This window comes from Nerophis lumbriciformis, linkage group LG10 (genome assembly GCF_033978685.3).
Source record: "Nerophis lumbriciformis linkage group LG10, RoL_Nlum_v2.1, whole genome shotgun sequence".
In the NCBI taxonomy this organism is placed as follows: domain Eukaryota; kingdom Metazoa; phylum Chordata; class Actinopteri; order Syngnathiformes; family Syngnathidae; genus Nerophis; species Nerophis lumbriciformis.
In genome coordinates, this window is record NC_084557.2 from 2,937,999 (window position 1) to 2,962,468 (window position 24,470).

At 40.4% G+C, this 24,470-nt stretch overlaps 1 protein-coding gene across 3 annotated transcripts in view; it reads right to left on the reverse strand.

Annotated features, from left to right (window-relative positions):
- LOC133612751 (neuronal cell adhesion molecule-like) overlaps window positions 1–23,992 on the reverse strand; it is a 274,321-nt gene extending 250,329 nt beyond the window's left edge. For all 3 annotated transcript variants that reach the window (XM_061970426.2, XM_061970425.2, XM_061970423.2), the window contains exon 1: window positions 23,352–23,992. The gene's annotated coding sequence lies outside the window, so the exon portion shown is untranslated. The remainder of the gene's footprint in view (window positions 1–23,351) is intronic.
- Between the last annotated feature and the right edge of the window lie 478 nt (window positions 23,993–24,470).

Below are 24,470 nucleotides of genomic sequence, written 5' to 3' on the forward strand. Positions count from 1 at the left end.
CACATACACAATGTTGACATCTATAGTTATATTTTGATAAACAATCATAAATGAATCTTTCAGCACATACACAATGTTGACATCTATAGTTATATTTTGATAAACAATCATAAATTAATCTTTCAGCACATACACAATGTTGACTTCTATAGTTATATGTTAATAAACAATCATACATGAATCTTTCAGCACATACACAATGTTGACATCTATAGTTATATTTTGATAAACAATCATAAATGAATCTTTCAGCACATACACAATGTTGACATCTATAGTTATATGTTGATAAACAATCATAAATGAATCTTTCAGCACATACACAATGTTGACTTCTATAGTTATATGTTAATAAACAATCATAAATGAATATTTCAGCACATACACAATGTTGACATCTATAGTTATATTTTGATAAACAATCATAAATGAATCTTTCAGCACATACAAAATGTTGACTTCTATAGTTGTATGTTAATAAACAATCATAAATGAATCTTTCAGCACGTACACAATGTTGACATTTATAGTTATATGTTAATAAACAATCATAAATTAATCTTTCAGCACGTACACAATGTTGACATTTATAGTTATATGTTAATAAACAATCATACATGAATCTTTCAGCACATACACAATGTTGACATCTATAGTTATATTTTGATAAACAATCATAAATGAATCTTTCAGCACATACACAATGTTGACATCTATAGTTATATGTTAATAAACAATCATAAATTAATCTTTCAGCACGTACACAATGTTGACATCTATAGTTATATGTTGATAAACAATCATAAATGAATCTTTCAGCACATACACAATGTTGACATCTATAGTTATATGTTGATAAACAATCATAAATGAATCTTTCAGCACATACACAATGTTGACTTCTATAGTTATATGTTAACAAACAATCATAAATGAATCTTTCAGCACATACACAATGTTGACATCTATAGTTATATTTTGATAAACAATCATAAATGAATCTTTCAGCACGTACACAATGTTGACATCTATAGTTATATGTTAATAAACAATCATAAATGAATCTTTCAGCACGTACACAATGTTGACATGTATAGTTATATGTTAATAAACAATCATAAATTAATCTTTCAGCACATACACAATGTTGACATCTATAGTTATATTTTGATAAACAATCATACATTAATCTTTCAGCACATACACAATGTTGACATCTATAGTTATATTTTGATAAACAATCATAAATGAATCTTTCAGCACATACACAATGTTGACATCTATAGTTATATGTTGATAAACAATCATAAATTAATCTTTCAGCACGTACACAATGTTGACATCTATAGTTATATTTTGATAAACAATCCTAAATGAATCTTTCAGCACGTACACAATGTTGAAATCTATAGTTATATGTTAATAAACAGTCATAAATGAATCTTTCAGCACATACAAAATGTTGACATCTATAGTTATATTTTGATAAACAATCATACATGAATCTTTCAGCACATACACAATGTTGACATCTATAGTTATATGTTGATAAACAATCATAAATTAATCTTTCAGCACGTACACAATGTTGACATTTATAGTTATATGTTAATAAACAATCATACATGAATCTTTCAGCACATACACAATGTTGACATCTATAGTTATATTTTGATAAACAATCATAAATGAATCTTTCAGCACATACACAATGTTGACATCTATAGTTATATTTTGATAAACAATCATAAATGAATCTTTCAGCACGTACACAATGTTGACTTCTATAGATAGATGTTATTAAACAATCATAAATTAATCTTTCAGCACATACACACTGTTGACTTCTATAGTTATATGTTAAAAAACAATCATAAATGAATCTTTCAGCACATACACAATGTTGACATCTATAGTTATATTTTGATAAACAATCATACATGAATCTGTCGGCACATACACAATGTTGACATCTATAGTTATATGTTAATAAACAATCATAAATGAATCTTTCAGCACGTACACAATGTTGACATCTATAGTTATATGTTGATAAACAATCATAAATTAATCTTTCAGCACGTACACAATGTTGACATTTATAGTTATATGTTAATAAACAATCATACATGAATCTTTCAGCACATACACAATGTTGACATCTATAGTTATATTTTGATAAACAATCATAAATGAATCTTTCAGCACATACACAATGTTGACATCTATAGTTATATTTTGATAAACAATCATAAATGAATCTTTCAGCACGTACACAATGTTGACTTCTATAGATAGATGTTATTAAACAATCATAAATTAATCTTTCAGCACATACACACTGTTGACTTCTATAGTTATATGTTAAAAAACAATCATAAATGAATCTTTCAGCACATACACAATGTTGACATCTATAGTTATATTTTGATAAACAATCATACATGAATCTGTCGGCACATACACAATGTTGACATCTATAGTTATATGTTAATAAACAATCATAAATGAATCTTTCAGCACATACACAATGTTGACATCTATAGTTATATTTTGATAAACAATCATACATGAATCTGTCGGTACATACACAATGTTGACATCTATAGTTATATGTTAATAAACAATCATAAATGAATCTTTCAGCACATACACAATGTTGACATCTATAGTTATATTTTGATAAAACAATCATAAATGAATCTTTCAGCACGTACACAATGTTGACTTCTATAGTTATATGTTAATAAACAATCATAAATGAATCTTTCAGCACGTACACAATGTTGACTTCTATAGTTATATGTTAATAAACAATCTTAAATTAATCTTTCAGCACATACACAATGTTGACATCTATAGTTATATTTTGATAAACAATCATAAATGAATCTTTCAGCACGTACACAATGTTGACATCTATAGTTATATTTTGATGAACAATCATAAATGAATCTTTCGGCACATACACAATGTTGACTTATATAGTTATATGTTAATAAACAATCATAAATGAATGTTTCAGCACACACACAATGTTGACATCTATAGTTATATTTTGATAAACAATCATAAATGAATCTTTCAGCACATACACAATGCTGACTTCTATATGTATATGTTAATAAACAATCATACATGAATCTTTCAGCACATACACAATGTTGACATCTATAGTTATATTTTGATAAACAATCATAAATGAATCTTTCAGCACATACACAATGTTGACATCTATAGTTATATTTTGATGAACAATCATAAATGAATCTTTCGGCACATACACAATGTTGACTTATATAGTTATATGTTAATAAACAATCATAAATGAATCTTTCAGCACACACACAATGTTGACATCTATAGTTATATTTTGATAAACAATCATAAATGAATCTTTCAGCACATACACAATGCTGACTTCTATATTTATATGTTAATAAACAATCATACATGAATCTTTCAGCACATACACAATGTTGACATCCATAGTTATATTTTGATAAACAATCATAAATGAATCTTTCAGCACGTACACAATGTTGACATCTATAGTCATATTTTGATAAACAATCATAAATGAATCTTTCAGCACGTACACAATGTTGACATCTATAGTTATATGTTAATAAACAATCATAAATGAATCTTTCAGCACGTACACAATGTTGACATATATAGTTATATGTTAATAAACAATCATAAATTAATCTTTCAGCACATACACAATGTTGACATCTATAGTTATATTTTGATAAACAATCATAAATGAATCTTTCAGCACGTACACAATGTTGACATCTATAGTTATATTTTGATAAACTTTGATAAACATCACACTTGGCCATCTTTCAACCCCAGGCTGAAAAAAGCCATGTACTGTCATGGTTTTGACCTTCCTACTAATGTCACCATCATAATAAGTCTGGAAAAATCCTGACTATGGCATCAAACTCCTCGGAACGGAGACATAAAAGGATTGACGTCAGTCCAATCGACTTCAGCAGATGTTTATCCACCTAAGTATGATAACTAAAGAACAGCAAAGGACTTTTCACATACTTGCCAACCTTGAGACCTCCGATTTCGGGAGGTGGGGGGCTAGAATTCAATGTATAGCTAGAATTTCATTGAATTCTAGCTATACATATATATATATATATATATATATATATATATATATATATATACCGTATTTTCCGCACTATAAGGCGCACCTAAAAACCACAAATTTTCTCAAAGGCTGACAGTGCGCCTTATAACCCGGTGCGCTTTATATATGGATAAATATTAAGATTCATTTTCATAAAGTTTCGGTCTCGCAACTTCGGTAAACAGCCGCCATCTTTTTTCCCGGTAGAACAGGAAGCGCTTCTTCTTCTACGCAAGCAACCGCCAAGGTAAGCACCCGCCCCCATAGAACAGGAAGCGCTTCTTCTTCTACTGTAAGCAACCACCCGCCCGCGTAGAAGAAGAAAAAGCGCGCGGATATCACCCGTACGTTTCATTTCCTTTGTGTGTTTACATCTGTAAAGACCACAAAATGGCTCCTACTAAGCGACCGGGATCCGGTTCATGAAAAGACGCAATCTCTCCATCCGCACACGGATTACTATTTCACAGCAACTGATATTCCTGTGAACCGCACTGTGGATACAACGGGAGCACGTACGGTGAATATTCGCACCACAGGGAATGAGAAGTCATCCTTCACTGTGGTTCTAGCTTGCCATGCTAATGGCCAGAAACTTCCACCCATGGTGATATTCAAAAGGAAGACCTTGCCAAAAGAGACCTTTCCAGCCGGCGTCATCATAAAAGCTAACTCGAAGGGATGGATGAAGAAAAGATGAGCGAGTGGTTAAGGTAAGTTTAAGTTTACGCGAAGAGGCCGGGTGGCTTTTTTCACGCAGCTCTGTCCATGTTGATATACGTATGTTTGTGATTGCACATTTGCGTACATTTTGGGAGTGAACAGAGTTGTTAGAACGCTGGTTTTTAATATATTATTAAAGTTTGACTGACCTATCTGACTGTTTTTTTGACATTCCTTTAGCGCAGTTAGATGCGGCTTACAACATGGGGCGGCTTATTGGTGGACAAAGTTTTGAAATATGCCGTTCATTGAAGGCGCGGCTTATAACCCAGGGCGCCTTATGGTGCGGAAAATACGGTATATATATATGTATATATATATATATATATATATATATATAAATAAAATAAATACTTGAATTTCAGTGTTGATTTATTTACACATATACACACACATAACACTCATCTACTCATTGTTGAGTTAAGGGTTGAATTGTCCATCCTTGTTCTATTCTCTGTCACTATTTTTCTAACCATGCTGAACACCCTTTCGCAGGTACCCAGAAAGGTTTCGAGTACCACCAAAAAAACTGAATCTCTGAAGACAGTATAAAAATCTGTGTTAAAGGTGTACAAATACTGTTTGTATAATAAGCATGTTATTTTTTTTACGAATGAGGGTTAAGAGTTCAGTACTAAAAAAAAAAGAAAAGAACGTGGCTTAAGTACAGTTTTTTAATCGAGCTGCTGCATTTTTTGGTTGGGTTGTTTATTTATTTTGAGTAACTTTTCTAACATTTCTAAAAGGGGAGGAATGTAATAGAGTGATCTATGTTTGTCTGTTGCCATCTCCTGGTGAATGTTGGCTATAGCGTACTGGGGTTACTTTTTGGTTGGCCAACGATTTACGTGGTGTTGCGCACCTGACGTCACTCAGGTCCGCATGGAGCTGGAGGGGGCGTGGCTTCCAGCTCCGCCTGAATTTCGGGAGATTTTCGGGAGAAAATTTGTCCCGGGAGGTTTTCGGGAGAGGCGCTGAATTTCGGGAGTCTCCCGGAAAATCCGGGAGGGTTGGCAAGTATGACTTTTCACCACTTTACACACACTGAAATATCAAGAGTAGCTCACAGAGGCAGTACCCCCTTCTCACCTGAGGGGGCGCTTTCTTCAATCAATCAATCATCCATCCATTTTTCTACCGCTTGTTGTGTAGTTAGTGTCTACGCTCTATTGTTGTGTAGTTTGTGTTTATACTCCATTGTTGTGTAGTTTGTGTAGTATTATCACTGGAGGACATTGAGGAAAATGAATAGCGAAGCATGCTACACACACACACACACACACACAGACACACACACAGTGAGCAGGACGACCCAAGAAGCTAACCGTAAAGTAGGCGTGATTGATCCAGATGTCGATACTATCAATACCTAGTATAGTATCAGTATCTAAATTCTAAATTAAATTTAATTAAAAAAAATAAATAAAATTTGTACTATATTTTGCTAAAAACATCCAAATTAATTGTATTTTTATTTTTTTATTTTTTCCGACTCCTTATTACATCCAGCCATAGAATTATACATTAAAATAAACATATTTGAAATAATTAATTTTAAATTATCATAATAATTTATTTAAAATGACCATATTTAATTATTAAAATAATTGCTTGTTTATCAAATCAAATCAAATCAAATCAACTTTATTTATAAAGCACATTTAAAATTTACCACAGGGGTAGCCAAAGTGCTGTACAATGAACAGGTTAAAAGATAAAACGAGTACCGAGCAAACACAACACAACACAAACAGAACACGATAAAAAAAAAATTTTTAAAAATAGAATAAATAAAAACATAAAAACAGGTTCACAGCAGGTGTATTATGGGGCGCCATTGCAGGATGGATATCACTCAGTGTTAAAAGCCATGGAATAAAAGTATGTTTTTAAGAGAGATTTAAAAACAGGAAGAGAAGAGGCTTGTCTAACACTCAGGGGTAGGTCGTTCCAGAGCTTGGGAGCAGCAACGGCGAAAGCTCTGTCACCTCCAAGCTTCAGCCTTGTGTCAGGGACCGTCAACAGCAGCTGATCGGCTGATCTTAAGGATCGGGTGGGGCAGTAAGGCTGAAGGAGGTCGGAGAGATAGGTTGGCGCGAGGTTGTTTAGACATTTAAAAACAAATAAAAGGAATTTAAAATGTATTCGATAACGCACAGGGAGCCAGTGAAGGGACACTAAAATAGGGGTGATCAACAACTTTAGCATTTTATTCATTACATTTTGAAGCTCTCAGAAGCCAAGTTATGTTATATTCCTTAATATTTATTTATGCAAGTTTGAAGTATCAATTATCCAAACACTGTTTTGTTTGCATATTTTCAGGATGTATATATATATATATACATATATACAGGTAAAAGCCAGTAAATTAGAATATTTTGAAAAACTTGATTTATTTCAGTAATTGCATTCAAAAGGTGTAACTTGTACATTATATTTATTCATTGCACACAGACTGATGCATTCAAATGTTTATTTCATTTAATTTTGATGATTTGAAGTGGCAACAAATGAAAATCCAAAATTCCGTGTGTCACAAAATTAGAATATTACTTAAGGCTAATACAAAAAAGGGATTTTTAGAAATGTTGGCCAACTGAAAAGTATGAAAATGAAAAATATGAGCATGTACAATACTCAATACTTGGTTGGAGCTCCTTTTGCCTCAATTACTGCGTTAATGCGGCGTGGCATGGAGTCGATGAGTTTCTGGCACTGCTCAGGTGTTATGAGAGCCCAGGTTGCTCTGATAGTGGCCTTCAACTCTTCTGCGTTTTTGGGTCTGGCATTCTGCATCTTCCTTTTCACAATACCCCACAGATTTTCTATGGGGCTAAGGTCAGGGGAGTTGGCGGGCCAATTTAGAACAGAAATACCATGGTCCGTAAACCAGGCACGGGTAGATTTTGTGCTGTGTGCAGGCGCCAAGTCCTGTTGGAACTTGAAATCTCCATCTCCATAGAGCAGGTCAGCAGCAGGAAGCATGAAGTGCTCTAAAACTTGCTGGTAGACGGCTGCGTTGACCCTGGATCTCAGGAAACAGAGTGGACCGACACCAGCAGATGACATGGCACCCCAAACCATCACCCAACCATGCAAATTTTGCATTTCCTTTGGAAATCGAGGTCCCAGAGTCTGGAGGAAGACAGGAGAGGCACAGGATCCACGTTGCCTGAAGTCTAGTGTAAAGTTTCCACCATCAGTGATGGTTTGGGGTGCCATGTCATCTGCTGGTGTCGGTCCACTCTGTTTCCTGAGATCCAGGGTCAACGCAGCCGTCTACCAGCAAGTTTTAGAGCACTTCATGCTTCCTGCTGCTGACCTGCTCTATGGAGATGGAGATTTCAAGTTCCAACAGGACTTGGCGCCTGCACACAGCGCAAAATCTACCCGTGCCTGGTTTACGGACCATGGTATTTCTGTTCTAAATTGGCCCGCCAACTCCCCTGACCTTAGCCCCATAGAAAATCTGTGGGGTATTGTGAAAAGGAAGATGCAGAATGCCAGACCCAAAAACGCAGAAGAGTTGAAGGCCACTATCAGAGCAACCTGGGCTCTCATAACACCTGAGCAGTGCCAGAAACTCATCGACTCCATGCCACGCCGCATTAACGCAGTAATTGAGGCAAAAGGAGCTCCAACCAAGTATTGAGTATTGTACATGCTCATATTTTTCATTTTCATACTTTTCAGTTGGCCAACATTTCTAAAAATCCCTTTTTTGTATTAGCCTTAAGTAATATTCTAATTTTGTGACACACGGAATTTTAGATTTCCATTTGTTGCCACTTCAAATCATCAAAATTAAATGAAATAAACATTTGAATGCATCAGTCTGTGTGCAATGAATAAATATAATGTACAAGTTACACCTTTTGAATGCAATTACTGAAATAAATCAAGTTTTTCAAAATATTCTAATTTACTGGCTTTTACCTGTATATATGAAATACTTGACTTGGTGAATTCTAGCTGTCAATATACTCCTCCCCTCTTAACCACGCCCCCAACCACGCCCCGCCCCCAACCCCCCACCTGCCGAAATCGGAGGTCTCAAGGTTGGCAAGTATGGGATACAGGAACACTATGAGGGCATACATTTAATACATCATCTGATTTAATGTAATGATGTAGCGTTTTTAAAATGTATTTCCTGTACTTATTTGCTATAAACCATTTTCAGTCTATTATCAAAATATCGGATCGGGGCTGGAAATCGGATCGAGGACTGGAGGACAAAAATGTTGATTGAAGCATCCCTAATTTAAAAAATGTGTTCACATTTTCATCAATCCATCCATCCATCCATCTTCTTCCGCTTATCCGAGGTCGGGTCGCGGGGGCAGCAGCCTAAGCAGGGAAGTCCTCTCCCCAGCCACTTCGTCCAGCTCCTCCCAGGGGATCCCGAGGCGTTCCCAGGCCAGCCGGGAGACATAGTCTTCCCAGCGTGTCCTGGGTCTTCCCCGTGGCCTCCTACCGGTCGGACGTGCCCTAAACACCTCCCGAGGGAGGCGATCGGGTGGCATCCTGACCAGATGCCCGAACCACCTCATCTGGCTCCTCTCGATGTGGAGGAGCAGCGGCTTTACTTTGAGCTCCCCCCGGATGGCAGAGCTTCTCACCCTATCTCTAAGGGAGAGCCCCGCCACCCGGCGGAGGAAACTCATTTCGGCCGCTTGTACCCGTGATCTTGTCCTTTCGGTCATAACCCAAAGCTCATGACCATAGGTGAGGATGGGAACGTAGATCGACCGGTAAATTGAGAGCTTTGCCTTCCGGCTCAGCTCCATCTTCACCACAACGGATCGATACAGCGTCCGCATTACTGAAGATGCCGCACCGATCCGCCTGTCGATCTCACGATCCACTCTTCCCTCACTCGTGAACAAGACTCCGAGGTACTTGAACTCCTCCACTTGGGGCAGGGTCTCCTCCCCAACCCGAAGATGGCATTCCACCCTTTTCCGGGCGAGAACCATGGACTCGGACTTGGAGGTGCTGATTCTCATCCCAGTCGCTTCACACTCGGCTGCGAACCGATCCAGCGAGAGCTGAAGATCCTGGCCAGATGAAGCCATCAGGACCACATCATCTGCAAAAAGCAGAGACCTAATCCTGCAGCCACCAAACCAGATCCCCTCAACGCCTTGACTGCGCCTAGAAATTCTGTCCATAAAAGTTATGAACAGAATCGGTGACAAAGGGCAGCCTTGGCGGAGTCCAACCCTCACTGGAAACGTGTCCGACTTACTGCCGGCAAAGCGGACCAAGCTCTGACACTGATTATACAGGGAGCGGACTGCCACAATAAGACAGTCCGTTACCCCATACTCTCTGAGCACTCCCCACAGGACTTCCCGAGGGACACGGTCGAATGCCTTCTCCAAGTCCACAAAACACATGTAGACTGGTTGGGCAAACTCCCATGCACCCTCAAGGACCCTGCCGAGAGTATAGAACTGGTCCACAGTTCCACGACCAGGACGAAAACCACACTGTTCCTCCTGAATCCGAGGTTCGACTATCCGGCGTAGCCTCCTCTCCAGTACACCTGAATAGACCTTACCGGGAAGGCTGAGGAGTGTGATCCCACGATAGTTAGAACACACCCTCCGGTTCCCCTTCTTAAAGAGAGGAACCACCACCCCGGTCTGCCAATCCAGAGGTACCGCCCCCGATGTCCACGCGATGCTGCAGAGTCTTGTCAACCAAGACAGCCCCACAGCATCCAGAGCCTTAAGGAACTCCGGGCGGATCTCATCCACCCCCGGGGCCTTGCCACCGAGGAGCTTTTTAACTACCTCAGCAACCTCAGCCCCAGAAATAGAAGAGCCCACCACAGATTCCCCAGGCACTGCTTCCTCATAGGAAGACGTGTTGGTGGGATTGAGGAGGTCTTCGAAGTATTCCCTCCACCGAGCCACAACATCCGCAGTCGAGGTCAGCAGAACACCATCCTCACCATACACGGTGTTGATAGTGCACTGCTTCCCCTTCCTGTTCACATTTTGTACATATCTAAATCCCTTCTTACACCTGGACCAGGTTACCATGAATTGATTAACGTGGACTTAAACAAGTTGAATAACTTATTGGGGTGTTACCATTTAGTGGTCAATTGTACGGAATATGTACTGTACTGTGCGATCTACTAATAAAAGTCTCAATCAATCCAAAAAAAAAACAACGGTGCGCTTTGGTGCAAATGTTGGGTTCCCTCCCTGGTGGTGATTGTGGTATCGCTCGTATCGGCTGCCTCTCATCAGGCTAAAATGAAAGCCTCGGGTCAAATCCCTCCCAAGCAGCCCCCGTCTTCCCACAAGGACACCCTCCAGCACATCAAAACAACAAACTCCAAAGGAGAAACCCGACGGATGCTCATTAGAAAAACCCTCTCTTTCCTCCATTGATTCTTCTTCACTTCAGTTTGTGATGCGTCCGAATGATTCTTGTAGTGATTGCAGCATTTCCTAGCAGGATGCATTATTGGAACAACAGCTTCATTACCTCTGCCAAGGAGGCATACTTGCCAACCCTCCCGGATTTTTCGGGAGACTCCCGAAATTCAGCGCCTCTCCCAAAAACCTCCCAGGACAAATTTTCTCCCGAAAATCTCCCGAAATTCTGGCGGAGCTGGAGGCCACGCCCCCTCCAGGTTTATTGTTAGGCAGTTTCATTAACGTCCTCCCAGCGCGGCAACAACACATAACAACAGCAGTCACGTTTTGTCTACCGTAAAGCAGTTCGTCTGCCGTAAACAGCAATGTTGTGACACTCTTAAACAGGACAATACTGCCCTCTACTGTACATGCATATGTGACATTAACATCTACGGCTTTTAGAGAGTGCAGTGCACAACTGCGCACACAACAAGGAGACGAAGCGGAATGCATCATCAGAGAGGGTGTTCAGCATGGTTAGAAAAATAGTGACAGAGAATAGAACAAGGATGGACAATTCAACCCTTAACTCAACAACGAGTAGATGAGTGTTATGTGTGTTTATATGTGTAAATAAATGAACACTGAAATTCAAGTATTTCTTTTATATATATATATATATATATATAATAAAATAAATATATATATATAGCTAGAATTCACTGAAAGTCAAGTATTTCTTATATATACTGTATATATATATATATATATATATATGTGTGTGTGTGTGAAATACTTGACTTGGTGAATTCTAGCTGTAAATATACTCTCCTCCCCTCTTAACCACGCCCCCAAACACGCCCCCGACCACGCCCCCGCCACCCTCCACCCCCCACCTCCCGAAATCGGAGGTCTCAAGGTTGGCAAGTATGTAAGGAGGACACACCTGTGTGGTGTTAAACATGATTAGAAAATGGTGTCTTATCAGAATTGGACCAAATCGTCTGCTTATTTTTCCACAAATGTGCTTCGATCCGCTTGTCGTCATATGAGTTTACTTTAAAGGCCTACTGACACCCACTACTACCAACCACGCAGTCTGATAGTTTATGTGTCACACCGCGGTGAGGGATGTCTTGTCTTGGTTTTTTCTGTCTTGTGATGTGCATGTTTTAGTTTGAAAAGTAACTCTCCTCTCGTTTCAGGTCACTTGCCCTTCCTTTTGTGTCATCAGTCTGACGTCATCCCGATTCCCTGATTGTTTCCACCTGTTCCCTATTACCCTCATGTGTCTTATAAGCCCACTCCTTCCTTTGTTCTGTGCCAGATTGTTTCGTTTATTCGTGCTCTCTAGCTTCCATGTTCCTGTCCATGCCTTGTCTTGCCTTGCCTCGTCTTGTGATTAAGTTCCTTGATCTTGAATCCCTTCGTTACTATTTTGAGTTTTTCCTTTCTTCCTCCTCAGCAGAGTGATTTTTTTTTTGTTATTTAGTATAATCAGCCGAAGTGGTGAGTTTCAGTTATTTTTCATTCTTTCCTCAAATTTTTGAGTGACTATTTTTGTTAATACTTTATTAGATTAGTTAGTGTAGAAATGTTCATAGATATTTGTTTCTTCCTCCTGTTGGAGCGTTTTCTGTTTATACCTTTTATAGCATATACGGCGCCAATTATAGTTCGTCTTTGCTTTTGTGTTTTCCTCCGTTCGGAGTGATTTTTGGTTGTTCCTATTTTTTTTGGAACCTTTTTGCTGATTAGTTTTTTATTAAAATAGATATTGTAATCCTTGACTTTGCAGGTGAAAGGAAGCTGTCAAAATAAAAGCCTATCTAAATTCCCTACTCTGCGTCTGAGTTCTTTCCTTTTACCAAAACTGACATTATGTATCAATGATGAAATCTTAACATTGCAACACATGCCAATACGGCCGGGTTAGCTTACTAAAGTGCAATTATTAAATTTCGCGCGAAATATCCTGCTGAAAACGTCTCGGTATGATGACGTCAGCGCGTGACGTCACGGATTGTGGAGGACGTTTTGGGACAGCATGGTGGCCAGCTATTAAGTCGTCTGTTTTCATCGCAAAATTCCACAGTATTCTGGACATCTGTGTTGGTGAATCTTTTGCAATTTGCTCAATGAACAATGGAGACAGCAAAGAAGAAAGCTGTAGGTGGGAAGCGGTGTATTGCGGCAGGTGTTGTGCCGGATAACGCACCCCCGCCGTGGAATGCACCCCTTGACTGGTGTGCCGGATAACACAGCCGGTGTTTCATTGTTGACATTCCCGAAAGATGACAGAGACTCTTACCAGGAGGACTTTGAGTGGTATACGCAGACGCGGTACCGTGAGTACTGTCGGAGGCAGATATTTACATATATCCGAATTTAAATGTTACTTCTTTTGATTTCATTGTCACATTACAAAACAGCTAGTGTTTTTCTTCCAAATGTGGTCTTTTGGTTGTCTGCAAAACTGTGTGCTTAACCTTGAAGCGAGGAATGTTAGAGAGAGCGATAATAAGCATTTGTTTTGGCTAGAGAGAGATGACTGCCTGCGACTTAAGAGGGGAGAGGGTTTTGGGTCGGGAAGACAGACCATTTTAGCGGGGCGATCCGAATGTTCTATGCTGTCTCTGTGAATGTATATCTGCAAAGCTTTGCAAATATATTACAAAAAAACCTATTCTGTCTCTGGTGGTTTTTCAACTCAGCTTTAAGTGTCGTAAAGAGCTTGGGAGCGACTTGTGACTTGAATTCCCTGGGAGGAACAACTGGTCCAAAACGCAACAGTACGCATGCAGCTGCGGTTTCCAAACATTTGATCGCTTGCCCGTACGTGCGTGCCGCTATGTGCATGTCACGTACGTAACTTTGGGGACTTTGGGGAAATATATGTGCTGTGTGAACTTTGGAGAGGTGAACGGTACTTTGGGCTGTGGGATTGAGTGTGTTGTGCAGGTGTTTGAGTTGCATTGGCGGGTTATATGGACGGGAGGGGGGAGGTGTTTGTTATGCGGGATTAATTTGTGGCATATTAAATATAAGCCTGGTTGTGTTGTGGCTAATAAAGTATATATATGTCTTGTGTTTATTTACTGTTTTAGTCACGCTACTCGTCTGCTACTTCCGGTACAGGCAAGGCTTCTTTATCGGCGACCAAAAGTTGCAAACTTTATCGTCGATGTTCTCTACTAAATCCTTTCAGCAAAAATATGGCAATATCGCGAAATGATCAAGTATGACACATAGAATGGACCTGCTATCCCCGTTTGAATAAGAAAATGGCATTTCAGTCGGCCTTTAATGAGCTGCATAAGGTGCAAGTGCATATTTTCCCGGGGACAAATGTTTAAGCCTTGACGAGGTCTGGAGCTGGCTCTCATAAAAGGACGCTAAATTGCCCATTATTTGTCTCTCTTTGTACAGTAGTCAGGCTGGCCATGAATCCAGCGTATAGCCTGCCCCGCTTTTGTCAATGTCGCCTTTCATTACCACGCTCTCTTAAAATGCTTTTCTTTACTTTCTTCCATTGATCTTATGCGGCAATGAACACAAACTACACAACAACGTAGTGTAGACACAAACTACACAACAATGCGGCTCCTCATGCCATCCACCATCAAAGGAGTAGTTTGTTTACACCTTTTTTTCCATATTTGCATGACAGTTAGCGACGTGAAGTCAACAGACCTATTCCTTTATTTTGAATAGAACACAAGTACGAGTCATGACCACACAAAACAACTAACTGAAATGCAGCTTTCTGTGGCAACGTCGGAGAAGGTTATACATGTAAACAAATTGTTGAGTCGCAGTCCACACAACGGTGAGTTCAAGGGCCAATGGAATTAGTAGGACAAGATGGCGCTCGCCAAATACTCTCATCAGCATACTTGCCAACCTTGAGACCTCCAATTTCGGGAGGTGGGGAGTGGGGGGTGGGTGCGGGGGGCGTGGTTAAGAGGGGAGGAGTATATTTACAGCTAGAATTCACCAAGTCAAGTATTTCATATATATATATATATATATATATATATATATATATATATATATATATATATATATATATTAGAGATGCGCGGATAGGCAATTATTTCATCCGCAACCGCATCAGAAAGTCGTCAACCATCCGCCATCCACCCGATCTAACATTTGATCAGAACCGCACCCGCCCGCACCCGCCTGTTGTTATATATCTAATATAGACGATGCAAGGCATTAGTGAGGTTATAAAGCTTTTGCCTGTTAAAGAAAGGAGACTGATCCAATGCAGCACAGACATTCGCGTGCCACGCTGTCACGACCCAGACGCACACCAGTGCGCAATCATATGGGAGCCGCGCTGAGCGCACCTCCAAGCGCGTCTCGCTGCCGGCGACGGCCGGGTATGGGCCCGACGCTCCAGCGCCATCCATTTTCAGGGCTAGTTGATTCGACAGGTGGGTTGTTACGCACTCCTTAGCGGGTTCCGACTTCCATGGCCACCGTCCTGCTGTCTATATCAACCAGGGTGAGCCCCACCCCTTTCGTGAGCGCACTGCGCGCGGAGTGACCCCTGTTACGCGCCCCCGGCAACAGGGGTGGCAAGCAGGTAAGCTGCGCGGGCGGAGCGCGCGGAGTGACCCATGTTACGAGCCCCCGGCCACGGGGGTGGCGGGCAGGTAAGCTGCTTACCTGCTGCGCGTGACGCCGGCCGCGGCGAAGGCGGACGAGGCGGGGTGTCGGTGCGGTGGGCGCGGTGGTGACCCTGGACGTGCATCGGGCCCTTCTCGCGGATCGCCTCAGCTACGGCTCCCGGTGGGGCCCTCTCGGGGGAAGGGGCCTCGGTCCCGGACCCCGGCGAGGCGTCCCTTCTCCGCTCCGTAAAAGTGTCCATCTCTTTTTCTTTTTTTTCTTCTGTTGTGGCATATGCAGCAGGTGCCTGCTCGTTTTTCGTATGTGGGTAACAACATTTAACTATGTATATATATTTCCCAATTGGTTTAACTGCCACCCGCCTGAATCTATTTAAAATCTAATTTTTTTTTATTTTAACCGCCCGACCCGACCCGCGGATAAAATAAAAAAAAAATTTATTTCATCCGCCCGATCCGCGGATAATCCGCGGACTCCGCGGTTGTGCCCGCAAACCGCGCATCTCTAATATATATATATATATATATATATATATATATATATATATATGTGGACCGACACCAGCAGATGACATGGCACTCCAAACCATCACCCAACCATGCAAATTTTGCATTTCCTTTGGAAATCGAGGTCCCAGAGTCTGGAGGAAGACAGGAGAGGCACAGGATCCACGTTGCCTGAAGTCTAGTGTAAAGTTTCCACCATCAGTGATGGTTTGGGGTGCCATGTCATCTGCTGGTGTCGGTCCACTCTGTTTCCTGAGATCCAGGGTCAACGCAGCCGTCTACCAGCAAGTTTTAGAGCACTTCATGCTTCCTGCTGCTGACCTGCTCTATGGAGATGGAGATTTCAAGTTCCAACTTGGCGCTTGCACACAGCGCAAAATCTACCCGTGCCTGGTTTACGGACCATGGTATTTCTGTTCTAAATTGGCCCACCAACTCCCCTGACCTTAGCCCCATAGAAAATCTGTGGGGTATTGTGAAAAGGAAGATGCAGAATGCCAGACCCAAAAACGCAGAAGAGTTGAAGGCCACTATCAGAGCAACCTGGGCTCTCATAACACCTGAGCAGTGCCAGAAACTCATCGACTCCATGCCACGCCGCATTAACGCAGTAATTGAGGCAAAAGGAGCTCCAACCAAGTATTGAGTATTGTACATGCTCATATTTTTCATTTTCATACTTTTCAGTTGGCCAACATTTCTAAAAAAATCCCTTTTTTGTATTAGCCTTAAGTGATATTCTAATTTTGTGACACACGGAATTTTGGATTTTCATTTGTTGCCACTTCAAATCATCAAAATTAAATGAAATAAACATTTGAATGCATCAGTCTGTGTGCAATGAATAAATATAATGTACAAGTTACACCTTTTGAATGCAATTACTGAAATAAATCAAGTTTTTCAAAATATTCTAATTTACTGGCTTTTACCTGTATATATATATATATATATATATATATATATATATATATATATATATATATATATATATATATATATATATATATATATAAATTAAAGAAATACTTGAATTTCAGTGTTCACTTATTTACACATATACACACACATAACACTCATCTACTCATTGTTGAGTTAAGGGTTGAATTGTCCATCCTTGTTCTATTCTCTGTCACTATTTTTCCAACCATGCTGAACACCCTCTCTGATGATGCATTGCTGTGTGGCACGCACAAAGGTGCTTTCATCAAATGCACTAGATGGCAGTATTGTCCTGTTTAAAAGTGTCACAACATTGCTGTTTACAGCAGACGGACTGCTTTACTGTAGACGTTCTTTATATTGTGGGAAAGCGGACTCAGGTCCGCATGGAGCTGGAGGGGGCGTGGCCTCCAGCTCCGCCTGAATTTCGGGAGATTTTCGGGAGAAAATTTGTCCCGGGAGGTTTTCGGGAGAGGCGCTGAATTTCGGGAGTCTCCCGGAAAATCCGGGAGGGCTGGCAAGTATCCTCATCAGTGAAGCACAAACATATTAAACAGAGGGTTTTCTAACAATTAGGAAGGTTTGTGTTGAGTTTCTATGGTGTTGCCACCCATAGAATCCGGATCGAATTGAATCTGTGACGCTGGGATTGCATGACGGCGATACAGGTGTGTTCCCGGGATGCTTAGAAAACCGACGTGCAGGTAAATACTACAAACCCCGTTTCCATTTGAGTTGGGAAATTGTGTTAGATGTAAATATAAACGGAATACAATGATTTGCAAATCCTTTTCAACCCATATTCAATTAAATGCACTACAAAGACAACATTTTTGATGTTCAAACTCATAACCTTTATTTATTTTTTGCAAATAATCATTAACTTAGAATTTCATGGCTGCAACACGTGCCAAAGTAGTTGGGAAAGGGCATGTTCACCACTGTGTTACATCACCTTTTCTTTTAACAACACTCAATAAACGATTGGGAACTGAGGAAACTAATTGTTGAAGCTTTGAAAGTGGAATTCTTTCCCATTCTTGTTTTATGTAGAGCTTCAGTCGTTCAACAGTCCGGGGGGTCTCCGCTGTCGTATTTTACGCTTCATAATGCGCCACAAATTTTCGATGGGAGACAGGTCTGGACTGCAGGCGGGCCAGGAAAGTACCCGCACTCTTTTTTGACGAAGCCACGCTGTTGTAACACGTGCTGAATGTGGCTTGGCAAAGTATTGCTGAAATAAGCAGGGGCGTCCATGAAAAAGACGGCACTTAGATGGCAGCATATGTTGTTCCAAAACCTGTATGTACCTTTCAGCATTAATGGTGCCTTCACAGATGTGTAAGTTACCCATGCCTTGGGCACTAATGCACCCCCATACCATCACACATGCTGGCTTTTGAACTTTGCGTCGATAACAGTCTGGATGGTTCGCTTCCCCTTTGGTCCGGATGACACAATGTCGAATATTTCCAAAAACAATTTGAAATGTGGACTCGTCAGACCACAGAACACTTTTCCACTTTGCATGAGTCCATCTTAGATGATCTCGGGCCCAGAGAAGCCGGCGGCGTTTCTGGGTGTTGTTGATAAATGGCTTTCGCTTTGCATAGTAAAGCTTTAACTTGCACTTACAGATGTAGCGACCAACTGTATTTAGTGGCAGTGGTTTTCTGAAGTGTTCCTGAGCCCATGTGGTGATATCCTTTAGAGATTGATGTCGGTTTTTGATACAGTGCCGTCTGATGGATCGAAGGTCACGGGCATTCAATGTTGGTTTCCGGCCATGCCGCTTACGTGGAGTGAGTTCTCCAGATTCTCTGAACCTTTTGATGATATTATGGAGCGTAGATGTTGAAATCCCTAAATTTCTTGCAATTGCACTTTGAGAAACGTTGTTCTTAAACTGTTTGACTATTTGCTCACGCAGTTGTGGACAAAGGGGTGTACCTCGCCCCGTCCTTTCTTGTGAAAGACTGAGCATTTTTTTGGGAAGCTGTTTTTATACCCAATCATGGCACCCACCTGTTCCCAATTAGCCTGCACACCTGTGGGATGTTCCAAATAAGTGTTTGATGAGCATTCCTCAACTTTATCAGTATTTATTGCCACCTTTCCCAACTTCTTTGTCACGTGTTGCTGGCATCAAATTCTAAAGTTAATGATTATTTGCAAAAAAAAAAAAATGTTTATCAGTTTGAACATCAAATATGTTGTCTTTGTAGCATATTCAAATGAATATGGGTTGAAAATGATTTGCAAATCATTGTATTCCGTATTTATATCTAACACAATTTCCCAACTCATATGGAAACGGGGTTTGTGTTTCATGTTATGACAGACAAACTAAAGATGAGTGCCGCTTAGAAGGGCACCAGAGCATAGGAAGGGAGGGCTATGTAAAAACAAAACTAAAACTGACAGGCTGCAAAACAACAAAAGGGAATGCTGGAACACAGCAAAAACTAGGTCCACAAGAATGACTATTGATTCAAAACAAAGACTCATCTTAAATAGGCTTAATTGCTTACAGGAAGCAGGTGCTCAGAGAAAAATGTGACTAGGTTACAAAGAAAAAAAACAACACAACAGGAAGTGCCACCAAAACAAGAGCGCAGGACAGGAACTAACACAGGAGAACACTAACATACGACTAGGGATGATACTCAAAACCGATTTTCCCGGTTGTTCGATAAGAAAAGAACCGAGTCCTCGGACTCGAATTCCTTTTTGAGAACCGGTACCCGTTATCGAGACCACTATAGTAAAGAAAAAGAGTTGGTTCTTTATTCGAATCCCTGGGAACGAATCCCGTCCCGACCAGAAATGCCCCGTGTGACATCACAAGAAATGACGTCACGTAGCTCAGTCATTAGGCGCAGATAGCGAAAGCAGGAAAAACAATGGACCGGAAAAAGCGCTCCAAGGTGTAATAAAGTTCAAAACAAAAGGTATAATCCAATGAATAACTTTACTGAGAGATTTGAGCAGGGTACAAACACATGACCAACACTTTTACGACCAACCGGAAACATAGCAACCAGGCTAGCAACGCACCTCCTTTACGGCAGCTGTCGCAACGTTCTTAAAGCAACCGCAGCACATACATATATATACAACATATATCTCCCTTTTTTAACTTTTGATTTTCTTTCCTTGTAAACAAAACAAAATCACACTGTATATGTGTTGTCTGTCTAATTATAAATAATGCAGACGTTGGCTGAGTTCTTGACGTTTACTTTCACAGTGTGCTCATAACCTCATTCTTAGCTGCCGGCGTGGCGACATGCAACAACACTTTTCGGGGCTACCGCGCATGCTCGTCACTCCCGTTGCATGCTGGGTAGTGTAGTTGTTACATTCCCTAGCTCAGGGGTCAGCAACCCAAAATGTTGAAAGAGCCATATTGGACCAAAAATACAAAAACAAATCTGTCTGGAGCCGCAAAAAATTAAAAGCCATATTACATACAGATAGTGTGTCATGAGATATAAATTGAATTAATATGACTTAAAGGAAACTAAATGACCTCAAATATAGCTACAAATGAGGCATAATGATGCAATATGTACATATAGCTAGCCTAAATAGCATGTTAGCATCGATTAGCTCGCAGTCATGCAGTGACCAAATATGTCTGATTAGCACTCCACACAAGTCAATAACATCAACAAAACTCACCTTTGTGGATTCATGCACAACGTTAAAAGTTTGGTGGACAACATGAGACAGAAAAAGGAGTGGCATAAAACACGTCCTAGAAAGTCGCAGAAAGATATACATGTAAACAAACTAAGGTGAGTTCAAGGACTTCCAAAAATAGCAGGACAAAACGGCGCTCGCCAAATACTCGAATCAGTGAAGCATGTTTAATATAAACAGTGTGCTTTATAACAATTAGGGAGGTTTGTGTAATGTTTGTCCTCCTACAGAAACCATATTAAAACAAAAAATACATTTTTTTCCCCCTCAACTTTTTCCATTTTTCATACATTTTTGAAAAAGCTCCAGAGAGCCACTAGGGCGGCGCTAAATCAAATCAAATCAAATCAACTTTATTTATAAAGCACATTTAAAATTTACCACAGGGGTAGCCAAAGTGCTATACAATGAACAGGTTAAAAGATAAAACGAGTACCGAGCAAACACAACACAACACAAACAGAACACGATAAAAAAATAAATAATTAAAATAGAATTAATAAAAACATAAAAACATAAAAACAGGATCACAGCAGGTGTATTATGGGGCGCCATTGCAGGATGGATATCACTCAGTGTTAAAAGCCATGGAATAAAAGTATGTTTTTAAGAGAGATTTAAAAACAGGAAGAGAGGAGGCTTGTCTAACACTCAGGGGTAGGTCGTTCCAGAGCTTGGGAGCAGCAACGGCGAAAGCTCTGTCACCTCTAAGCTTCAGCCTTGTGTCAGGGACCGTCAACAGCAGCATGCGGCTCTAGAGCCGCGGGTTGCCGACCCCTGCCCTAGCTCATAACATCACATCTTTCCCCCTATAAAGAAATAATGTTAACTCAATAAAGTGTATTTCTTTTTTTTAGCTTTAACTTTTCATTTTTTAAGCATTGTAACCACTTTCATTTCATAGAATTTTCTTGCAATAAAGAAACAAAGTGCAAAAATGTCAAAGCATCATAACAAACAGTTATGTTCCAATAGCAGCAGAAGTGCACTTTTTGGAGAGCTGTATTATTTTCAGTTTAACACTATATTATTATTTATACAGTGATCACAGAGACAGGTTGTTTTTGTTTTTCTGAAAAAATCCCACTTAATATACTTTGGGTAACAACAGTCAATATTTGTTTATTTTATTTTATTTTTTTAGAGGAGTAGAAACGAGAAAAGACAGAGGTAGCAGGTAGGTAACGCTAGCCTACATGAAATTATTTGTCTGTTACAGAATGTGATAGTAACCTGGCTTTTTAGCATTAAGCTAATGTTACATGATTCGGCAATTGCTAATCAATAAATAGCTAATTGTGTTTTAACGTCGGGTTAATATTGTGGAGGGGGCTAAATTGTTATGGAAAATAATAATGTAACGTTAGGTAATTACAGTACTCCCACCTTACATTCCTCAGGGACATTTGTATTAGATCTTTTAAGCAGGTGCTTTTTGTTTACATTGTTATTGCCTTCTGGTTAGCTAATGTTTGCCCTGCAGGTAATAGTCACTTTTCCACCCCTTTATATATTAGGTATAGTTGTAAGTAAAAAAAAAAAGGTCAAAGACAAAGCTATTCGGTTTCTTGTGAGTATATACACTTCACTGCCGATGTGGGGGGGCGCCACCTAAAATCTTGCCTAGGGCGCCAGATTGGTTAGGGCCGGGCCTGGTGATCACACAGACAGGTTGTTTTTGTTTTTCTGAAAAAATCCCACTTAATATACTTTGGGTAACAACAGTCAATATTTATTTATTTTATTTTATTTTTTTAGGGGGGTAACAGTCAATATTTATTCATTTATTTTTTTCTTATATAATAAAAGTGAGCTTTTTATTGTGTGTTTTTTTTCCATATACAACAACCTATCTGGACTCGATAAGAGAATCGATAAGGAATCGGTTCGATAAGAGGATTCGATAACAGGCTCGAACTCGATAATTTCTTGATGTAACCAGCTGTGAGAGAATGGTGAGTCGCTGTAAGACTCACAGATTACTAAAAATGACCAAATAAATGTCCCATGTTGGTGTGAGTGAACTACGGGAGGGGAAGATATGAAACCATATTTTTTTTTAAAAACATTTTTTTTCCATTTCCATACATTTTTGAAAAAGCTCCATGGAGCCACCAGGGCTCATAACAACTGTCAATGTTCAATAAAGATGTGGCCAAAAGTAGGGAAAAAAAACGCCGCAAATTCCTGGCAATGAAAGAGGCCAGTGAACGCAGCACAGGCGTAACCAAAGTTACGGCAAACGTGTCCACTTCTTCACGTCCAAGTGACTTTGCTTAAAGGAGAGAAGTAAATAAATACCTTTTATTTGGCTCGATGAAAATAAATCCTCCCAGCCGTGTGACATAATCCTGCCGTGGTCCTGGCTGGCGTGGGCGATGATGACTGAGTGGCGGGGAGGCAGGCAGAGGAGTGGACTCCCTCTCAAAACTGCCCCCGCCCCCTTTTTTGACACACACCCCCCACGCCCCCCCTCCACGCATCCCTCGCACAGCGGGATTAAAACAAGCTTTTGTCTCTCCACAATGGAGGTTAAACATTTCCTGCTATCGCATGAACACACACTTTACTGGGTGGCATTTGCTTTGCTTTTTGGACAGTGACTACTCCAATTTTTGCAGAAGCATGAAAGCAAAACTTCTGACGGCAAATGGAAGCCTTGAGGGGGGGGCTCAATAAAGACTTGGAGTGGTGCTGAAGGAATAAAAAGACATATTTTGCGTACAGTGAGGCGCACGCAGTGAAAGCGCTCACCTCCGCCCGACAGATGTCCCGTGCAACCCCATCCCCCGGCCCCCAAAGTAGGGCTCATTTATTGCCGGGTCCGCCCTGGTCCGACCGCAAGCCACTTGCAAAGAATAGACGTGCAAAAAAAAGGGCCTTTTGAGGTATCTTGGCTAAGGTTGCAAAGGACAACAATGGTGGAAGTATCCCTTTGAAAGAGTCACTATACTGAGGGCCCAACCCTAAATAATGCTCCTTTCACCACAATGTAACATCATCCACCACAGTGTTTTGTTAATAACAACATTATTTCTCATGTTCACGTTTGCCAGAAGAATAAATAGGGCGAATATTAGAAAGGTGTATAATTCGCCAAAATTCACCCATGTAGAGTTCGGAAATCGGTTAAAAAAATATATGGTCTTTTTTCTGCAACATCAAGGGAACAAACTGCCGCCATTGCTTGCCGTGCTAGCGAGGTCCTTTGTCCCTGAATTGCTCACACACTCCGGCAGATTCAATGGGGGTCTGGCGGCAGATTTCTTTGACTTTATGGTTGGAAATGCATCTGCTTTGAGTGTCGCAGGATATCCACACATTCTTGCCATCTCTGTCGTAGCATAGCTTTCGTCGGTAAAGTGTGCGGAACAAATTTCTTGCCACTTTCGCATCTTTGGGCCACTGGTGCAACTTGAA